General features: G+C 38.9%; 1 pseudogene; it reads left to right on the top strand.

Annotated features, from left to right (window-relative positions):
* The window catches only part of LOC104866378, a 47,322-nt pseudogene that overhangs the window by 11,439 nt on the left and 25,845 nt on the right, over positions 1–10,038 (top strand).

Below are 10,038 nucleotides of genomic sequence, written 5' to 3'. Positions count from 1 at the left end.
GGATTTGGGGTCAGAGCATTTATTTTACTGTGCTTGAGGTATGTTCTTTGGGGAAACCCAGAGACCAAAGATGTACACAAAAGGAGCATCACAGATGATTTTTACAAATCAGTCTTCAGTAATTGCTCTTAAATTTCTTGTTTGGAACATAGTCCAGCACTGCTTCCTCACAAAAGGATTACTGATGTTGGAGCTGGGTTCAAAGTCTCAGCAGCAGGCCAAAACTTGTTCCTTTCAGCAGTCAGGATAAAGTGTAATATCCTTTCTTGGGAAAGCCTTCTTGTGCCTAGCTTTCCATTTATAAGCTCTTAGGGAAGGAAAATACCAGAAGCCTAGCTCTGTGGCACCTTTCTTTGAGATTTCCTGATGATAAAGTTTCCAATAGTTCTGCCTTCGGTCTCTTTTCTTTTCTCTGCCTACCTGTCAAGCCGTGTACTGCACAGGTTTCTTAACTTTTCTTGACTTTAGAGGAGATAATAATACCTACCCCATAGTACTGTTGTCAGGATTCAAGGAGCTAATTACAACAGTCCCACTGAGATAGTCAGCACTGTTTAAGTGCAACTAGCACTGTATTCTTAATTGTACTAATAATAGGCATAGTATTTAGCTGTTCCAAGTTATAAGGATTATAAATACTTTCAGTTGAACACACATTATTTTAACAGTATACCAGTAAGTGAGGGAAAGAGGAAACTACTTAGCACGAAACTAGGTCTTCTTAATGGCTGAAAGGTTTGGGACTCAGGATCTCTACCTGTTTCTCCTTCCTCTTCTGCTAGGCCTATTGAATACATCTTTTGCTGTCCTGGTTCTGCTCATGCTTCTCACCCTCCAGTTGCTGCTTCTCCTCTGTGTGTCTCCAGGCCTCTGCCCATGCTGCCATATGTTTAGTGGGACCAATATATTTACTCAAGATCACACAATTAAATGAAGCAGAGTTTGAATCACAGTTATCATTCCTGGGAAATAATTACTTTATAAGTTAACATGAATATATTGAAGATAATGTCTTGTTTTGCTTATTTTAAAAAAAATCAACACTTCCCTGTGTAAATTTAAATAGGCCTTATTTAAATTTCATTGGGTACCAACATGCCTTTAAATTCCTTCTTAATCTAAGGAAAACAGGAAGTGAGCAAAGTTGGTTCTAGGATTAAGGTTCTTGGGAAAGAGTTTGATTCAAAATATCTTTTTTTTTTCTTTTTTTCTGAGAGTTAACATTGAAAACCTGATTTTTAGCCTTTTTATTCTCCATCCCTCCTGGGAGAGGACTGGATCCCCATTTCCACTGGTGTTTTGTTTGGTTGGTTGGTTTTTCTTTTCAGGCTCTCCTACAGCTCCCAAGGCTCCACAGGGTCTGAGCTTTATTTCCTTGGTGTCCCTATACAAGATGAGGTGTAAATAGATTGACCTGATATAGAAAACTGACCCTGTAATGGGGTTTAGTTCATCTATTGTTCTCTGACATAACATTCTTAAGGACTACCCATTGCTTTAAGGTGGTAAATATTATAGGTAGAGGCAGTTATAGCTGGTCTGGATTTCCTTCCCTTTTAAATCATGTACAGAAAATTCTGCCAATTGTGCCTACTTAAAGAAACTTTAGGAAAAAAAAGAATATAACCCAGTTTCCTGAGTATGAAGAGAACTCAGGTCTCATCCTACTCTAACCGTTTACAAGATTTGTTAGCATTTGGCCATCCCTATCCTCTCAGAGTGTTTGTTGACTTTTCTCGCATATTCATGGGGGGTGAGACTCTGAAATGGGAAGGTTGGCTTTGATTAGACCCTAGCAGTTATGTTCTTATGAGATTGCCAAAGTTGGAGACATGTTCAGCTGCCTTCTCATGGGAAACATTGCCCTCTACCAAAAGGGACATCACAGGAAGAAGTGCACAAGTGCTGGCTTTGTCTTCACCACCTGGCCTCTCCACCATACCTCATGGCTTCCTTTCAGAAACCAGTTCTAGGTTTTTCTTTTCTAATATCTCATTTCTGTTGATCACCATGGACTAACTTCACATTGGTATGTTTAATACACAGTAACCTGGTGCGAACCATTTGAACACCCTCAAGGTCCATAACCACATGCTTGTGCATTGAGGAAAAGGGTATACCCAAGATTTTGAGATGTGTTCAAATGCAAGAAGCTTTTTAAACGAAGTATTGTAGAACTGTAGAATATTAAATCGAGGTGTTATTCCTGCATTGAAGGTAAAAGGCAATGCTATTTTTAGGCATGTTTTTTCTTTGGGGTTTCATGTTTAGAAATTGCAAAGGAGAGCTGTTTAATAAAAAAACATGATATTGACAGTAAGTCACATTCTTAAATAGCCAGGCCCAGGCAGAATTGCAAACACGTGCTGGGTATCTGGGAGATACAGGCCCACTCCTTAATTTGTTATGGATTTAAGATTTCTGAAAAAGACCATCTTTATAAACTCTCATGGATTTTGCAGAGAGTTGAGGCCAGAAAATGAGTAACCAAACCCGTCATTTCACTGTACAAAAGAATTACTCTGGAGACTAAATTTTATTGAAAATGAGGACTCAGAAGCAAATACTATGCTACATGGGGGTGAAGGTGGGAGGTGAAAAAAATCCTTCAAACTGGGAAGAAGATAGGGGAAGTTTCTGTGGCCGGGACCCAAAAGGTCACTCACGCTGCGCCATTTTCATTTTTGGTGATGTCGGGAGGTCCAATTTTAATTATCTGTCTACCTCTTTGTATTTGCGTGGAAGTTTCACCAGCGGTCCACCTGACCATCTGGACTTGCCTCGAAGCTTTCTTTCCACTCTCTTTCTCATTTGGCTTTTTCTTGAGCTAGCTGAAGAATTTCAAATGGATTGAAATTGAAGTGATGGGACCCGGGATAGATCAGTCTTTCAGCCTAATTCTTGGACGTTGGAACTGAATCTTTTTTCTCTGTTTTACCTCACTGCAGAAGGTCATAAATGTGCCCTGTGAGCTGCTGCCGCCACCAGAAGCGCCACTCCTTCCAGAAACCACCATTTCCCCTGCTCAGCCGCCGTGTGACCCTCTGCCAGCTTGCGTTCTTATGCACGATTTTGAGGTTGGTTTAACACAGCAAGACAGGTTCGTCCGACAGGTTTTCTCTTGGCTTGAGTTCACAAGGCGGTCTGGCATGCCTCAGTGGACTGGATCAGAAGCCTTGGGGTTGTTAAAAATGCAGATTCTGTCTGTGTTCGGGCCAAGGGAGGTCTGGCTCCATTTTGACCAGCTCCCCAGCTGATTCTTTTGGACTTTAAAGTTTTAGGATCCCTGCTAGGAGAGACAGTTTCGGGAGCTGCAAAGCTAGTGTTCAAAGTCTAAAGTTAACCTTAATACAATGTAGCTTAAATATGGTAAGGTTCTATGTTTAAGTTATATAAAGAAGAAAAAGAATACTGGCTCAATGTATTAAAAAAAAAAAGGAAAAATTGTCACATATGTTCCCAATTATAGGTATCTTGCATAATTTTCTAGGAGTCTCAACAGAATGTCTTTATTTAGGTCATTCTTAGGATTCTGAGACTGTTTTGCCTTTCAGGTGAATAGTCATGAATAAATCAATACAGAAAGAAAGAAATTTCTTTCTAAATAATCTTCACATTTGCCAAATGTTTCCTTTAAAAAGTTCATGTAACTACCATTCATGTCTTTTAGACTCTTATTTCTCAATAGTAAGAGTAAATTATACCCATTGGTTTAAATTTTGCTATATTTTATAAAATCAGTATACAATTTTTCTAATATTGCACATGGGGAAAAGTTTGCATGAGATATTTACCTCTACCTGCTAGAATTAAGAATTGTGTGTTTAGCCAGGACTGTTGACTTTGAATAACAGATTGGTTCATAACTCAGGCTTCGCAACTTCCCCCAAACAAATACCCTTATAACTGTCATCTTCAATAATTGTGTAGTGTGTAGACTGTATTCTTACTTATGAAGGAGTGATTAAAAGGATTTTTACATCTACATTTATCACATTTTGTGACAAACACTTTAGTAAGGGATGAACAGAGGAACTTATTTCTATAGTTCGATAACAATTTTATTTGGGATATAGCATTAGAATATTTGTGGCATGCAGAGAATAGAACACAAAAGTGGATCTTTCTGAACCCAGCAGGAAATATTTGCAGGAATGATAAAGGACATAGTGACTTCTTGGAAATGTTGGCAGAAGACTGGGTCCACTTCCGGCAAAGGAGGAGTATTTAAGCTAAGTGACCATAAATATGCCAGTCCAGGCCAAAAAGAAAAAGTAAAAAAGAAAAAACCCGAGGCCAGGAAGACTCCATTCTTTAGGTCAGACCAAGCTCTGCTTGAGAACTTGATCCATTCACCCAATTAATCTCTGCTTTAGTTTCCTTTTCTTTAAAATGAGGATCTTATTTTTCTCATGGGAGAGTTGTGAAGAGGAAAGATTTGTTTCTATACCCTGTGCATGCTTCCTAGAAGCTGTGAAGATGAGATAAAATAAAAGACTCAGGATAATTTTTTTGTTCTGTAAATGGCTAAGCTTAGCTGTGGCAGGATCTGGCTACCTTTCCTATTTGAATATTTTTTCCCTTATTTCAACCATCACTTTCTTTATTGTAAAGGCACCCAAGGTTGCTCTTGTGTCTGAAGGGTGCTTTCATGAAACACCAAGAGTTGAGAGGATCAGTGGGAAGGGCAATGCTTCAAATAAAATAGTAGTAGCGGAAGCAGAGGCATCTGTGCACATTGGCTTACAAGCTCCACATGGATCACTAATGGCTGAGGCAAGAGTATTGTTACGAGTTTGAGGCCAGCCTGAGCTGCATCATCAGTTCAAGGCCAGCTTGAACTGCATAGTGAGATCCTGTCTCAAAAGCAAACAAACAAAAAAAAAAGCAAATGCAACCACAAAAACTGTTAAGGAAGGGGATTTTGTCTACTTTCTTATTGTAATATCTCCAGAATCTCCAATGGGTGCGTGCTCAATAAATATTTGTCAAAAGAATAAATCAACATCAGACATCAGGGTTTATTCCTCATCTTTCCATCTGCTGTTTTCAACTAAGAGATTCTCTTCATTCTACCACTTTCTCTCTTTTTTTTTTTTTTTTTTTTTCAATACCAAGGATCGAACTCAGGCACTGGCAGGTGCCAGAACCGCTGAGCTAAATCCCCACCCATTCAACCACTTTCTTAATCTTGTTCTCTTTCTTTAAAATACTTCCCTTCTTAGTCTCTCGATTTCCCCTTCATTCAGAGCCTTTTGCTAGAGTAAAAAATAGTTAACCATGAATAGCTTTAATAACTTAGAAAGGGGGCAGTTTCTTTGGCCTAAGAACATTTTTCTCCTCCTGCAGACTACAATAAATTTTGACGAAGGATGGAGGCAGTTTAGTACTGGGAACAAAGAGCTGGAGAAAGTGATTATTTTGGAGTACATGAACCACTCATACAAAGTGGCATATTTTAGTTAAATCTGACTCAGGAGGAACTATGGGCATTATTACCTATTACCTGGAACATGAACCACTCATACAAAGTGGCATATTTTAGTTAAATCTGACTCAGGAGGAACTATGGGCATTATTACCTGGATGTTTGTTAGTTTGGTTGACAAAGGTTATTATATGGCTAAGTCCTGAGTCAGTGGGGGAGGGTAAGCACAGGGCAAGGAGGTTGGCAGGCAGAGATGGGATTTGTCTGCTGGCGGTAGACCGAAGGTTCTCAAACTTGAGTGCCCATCAGAATCAACTGAAGGGACTGGACCCTGTCCCCAGAGTTTAGGATTCAGTAGGTCTGGAGGGTAAGGCCTGATTTTCATTTTTACCAGGCTGGAAGATGTTGATGCTGCTCGTCTAAGGACCACATTTTGAGAATTATTACAATAGAGAATGTGCAAGAAGGTAACATCAACAATTATCTGATGGTCTTTAATTTAGTGTCATCATCTGCCACAGGCTAAGGCTGTGTTCATGGGCAAACAGAGTCTCTCAACCACCTGAGTAAGCTCCACAGTGTAACAAAGCAAAATTATGAAAAAAGGAAAAGATGTAAAACTGCCCCATTTTCTAGTTAAAGGCATTTGTATTTCACAACTGGAATCGACCTGAACAGCAGAAGCCAGAGGGCCCTCTGGGTCTTCCTGAAGCACCTCACTAAGTCCCACAGACATGTTACTAAGACCCTGCTCTGGACAGCACCGCTGAGAATAGCCCAGTGTAGGACCTTGTGCAGGTATACAGCTTGTGGCCTTTGCCTTGGCCAGGGAGCTGGCAGTTCTGAGACCAACAACTTGTAAATCACAAACCAGAGCAAAGAACAAGGTGCTTTGAATCAAGTGTCCAACAATGTGAGCTGTGTTTAATTGAATCCAAATGGTTAGAAAGTGGGCACAGGGGCTCCAAGTATGTATTCAGTTTTATATTTAAACTTCAGGAGACTTAAAAACAAAAGAATAGTGAAAGCAAAGTCAAGCAAATTCAAGAGACTTTTAAGGTTCTGTTGTGCTAGATTAAAATGTCTATGTGACTGTGCATGCATACAACTTCTGTCAAAGAATTATGGCAACAAACATTCTGGAAAAGGGGAAGGGAGTAGGACTGGGGGCTAGCACTAGAGCATTTTCCCAGCCTGTGTGAGGCCCTGGATTCAATCTCCAGCACTGTAAAAAAGAAGAAACAATTCCTACTCTCCTACCTTGCTAATGTAACTGTGCATAGCATTGCCTTCCATATGCTTTTAAAGAGTATCCTTAGATTTAAATACATTTTTCAACTTGTGTAATGAGCCAAGTGATAGGATCATGGTCTTTGGAGTCAGACAGTGTTGAAATCCGAGGTGTAGATATTTGTCGAGGTTTGCGTTTGTTGAATGAGGTGTTAACCGTGGTTCGTTGAGTTGCTGTGCTGTGCTCAGCACCAGGCCAATCATGATGTAAGCACACAGCAGAGAGTGATGTAACTTTCACTTTTTATCACAACAATTGTCAACTTTTTACAATCCTAGTAATTGGAAAGTTCTTAGTCTTATTTTTTTAAACATTTTTGGGGCCGGGGATTTAGCTCAGCGGTTCGCTGGCCTGCCTTGCAAGTGCAAGGACCCGAGTTCCATCCCTGGTACTGCCCCCAAGAACAACAAAAAAACATTTTTATTAATACGTATTTGTCATACATATTGATGCCATTCATCGTAGAGAGTTTGTACCCGTACCTGGTATATCTCGTCTTTATTCCCATTCACCTCCCCTCCCTCCCACCCTTCTTCTCTACCTCATTCATAAAAGCTTTGTTTCTATTTTTTCCCTCCGTTCTCTCTGCCCTTTCCCTTCCTTCCCTGCCTCTTCTCCCTTCCCTTGCTCTCCTTCCCATTTGAATGTGTTCTTCCTCCTTCCCAGTATCTATCCTCCATTTTGCTCCTTATTTGCCTTTTCAGTTTCACACAAGACAAACAGTGCAATGTTTAAACTTGTGTGACTGATTTATTTACTTAAGGTTATGGTCTTGAGGTGAATTTGTTTTCCTACAAAAGACTCAACATTATTCTCGTTCTTCTTAATGGCCAAAAGTATATCTATTTTTATTCTGTACTTCAAGAGAATTTTACCCCACAAATCCTGCAGTGCTTTCAAGATAATCTTTGACAGGGCTGGGGATTTATTTAGCTCAGCGGTTTGGTGGCCTGCCTCGCAAGCACAAGGACCCGAGTTCGATCTCCGGTACCACAAAAAAAAAAAAAAGATAATCTTTGACAGCTTGTAGAGAGCTTTTGTTGCTTGTATTTTCTTCAGAGAGGAGACTTATCAAAGAGATGTCAAAGCCAAAACAAAATGAATGAGCTGTGGACTTGGAGTGAGATGGTCCAATTGATTTTGGTCAGGCTGTGTGGCTTTGTTCCAAAACTGAAGTGGGCAGCACATAAAGCCACTTTGGTAATCGAGATGATATGTTGCTAGGGAGATGGGTGAGAAACAGATTCTGGCCTCTGAGGATAGTTACAGATAACAGTAGGCAGGATAGTCAGTGAGATCAGCAATTCTTTAAATTTGATGAAACTGTCATGCACCTTCTCTTATCTTGCTGGTTAGTGTTAATTGTAAAATAACATGATGAATAAATGTACAAGGCATTCAACCCAGTTATTCCAATTCTAGGGCCTTTTCCCTCAGCTATATTTATACACATATGAATGAACATGAATAGAGTTTTCTGAACATTTTTTTGTGTTGGTAAAAAATTGGAAACAACCAGGCTGGGGATTTAACTCAGTGGTTCTGTCTCCTGCCTCGCAAGCACAGGGTCCGGAGTTTGATCCCCAGCACGCACACGCACACACACACACACACACACACACACACACACAAAAGGAAACAACAAAAGTCTGTAAAAGACGTTAGTTAAGAAATCATTGTCCACTTCTATAGTACATATTGCTGTTACTTTTGTATTAAGGGAAAAAAGCAAATTACAAATCACTAGTAAATGGATAAGCAAATTGTGGCCTATCCATAGAGTGGAATACTCTGCTATAATACCGAAGAGTTAACTATTGATGGACATGACATTACAACATAGAAGAATTTCATATATTATCCCCTCATTTGTGTAAAAACTCAATGAAATAAAGAATATATACATCTATTTGTCTATATACAAGCAAATTCTTACCAATATTATTTATGGGAAGGAATCCGTCTATCCTGCAGACAATAGTAGGAAGCAATTTTTTTGCAGTATTTTCTATTTTTAAAACTGTAAAATACATAGCATATTCAACGTAAAAGCAGACTAGCTTATGGGTTGGGGATGAAGCACAGTGGTAGGGTGTCTGCGTGTATGCATGAGGCTATGGGTTCAATCCCCAGCAATGCTAAATCAGTGAGTAAATAAACATATAAAAATTTTTCAAATAGTATTGTTTATCACTATATCTATGTCTAGGTTATTACATATACAGTAGTTTTTCTTTCTGTCTTTTTCCGTTTTATTTCGTTTTCAAAAATGTATTTAGCCTACGTACATAAATGGATAGAAGATTGTGCTTTAAACTATATCATTCACAAATATAAGGAAATAGAAGTCGTAAAGCTAATATGTTTTATTTGATTTCTGGTTGGTTCCACACTGGTGTTAGACGAGTTACTCCACGTATTTGTCACCATTGAAGCTTGCTTCATAGTTGAACATATCATAAATTTTGGTAAATATTCAATGTGCACAAGTAGAACAAATATTCTTCACTTAGGTGTAGTGTTGATTAGATCAAGTTCATTGATCATGTTCAAATCCTGTGTATCTCTGGGCTTTTTATCTACATGTTCCACCACCTGTTGAAAGGGTCATGTTAAAAATGCTCACTATGATTGTGAATCTGATATTTTTCCTTTTTCTATAGTTTTTGGTTTATATATTTTGATGTTAGGTTACTTGGTTCACAAATTTTTCAAATTGCCATATTTTTCTGATGGGTTGATCTTTGAACATTTATTAATGCTTTTTGCCTTAAATTCCTCTTGCCTGATACTAATATAGCTACCACAGTTTTTTTGGTAAACCTTGGCATAACTTTTGCCCTGGTGAAAGGATAAACAAATTGTAGTATAATCATGCAATGACCTAGTCCCCCAAATAAAAGGGAATGAACTATTGAAATACATCATACCATACATGGACCTCAAAATAATTCTGTTGGATGAAAGGCCTCCAAAAGGGAGAAGATTTGTATTATTGCATTTATATAAAATTATAGAAAATGGAAACTGATCTACAGTGACAGAAAGCAAATGAATGGATGTATTCGTGTGTGAAAGCTTATACAATTGTACATTATAAAAGCGTGCAGTTTTGTCTGAGCATGGTGGTACATGACTGTAATCCTAGCCCTCTGGGAGGCTGAGGCAGGAAGATCACAAGTTTGAGCCCACTATGGTCAACTTTGTGATTTAGCCAGACCCTGAAAAAATTGATTTAGCTCAGTTGTTCCACTGCCAGACTCACAAGCACAAGGACCCGAGTTCGATCTCCGGTACCAAGGGGGATTAAAAAAAAAAA

Source organism: Fukomys damarensis, unplaced genomic scaffold, assembly GCF_012274545.1.
Source record: "Fukomys damarensis isolate Sample0158 unplaced genomic scaffold, DMR_v1.0_HiC HiC_scaffold_14, whole genome shotgun sequence".
In the NCBI taxonomy this organism is placed as follows: Eukaryota; Metazoa; Chordata; class Mammalia; order Rodentia; family Bathyergidae; genus Fukomys; species Fukomys damarensis.
The sequence above is the reverse complement of the archived record's forward strand: the minus strand, read 5'-3'. Positions and strand labels throughout refer to the sequence as shown.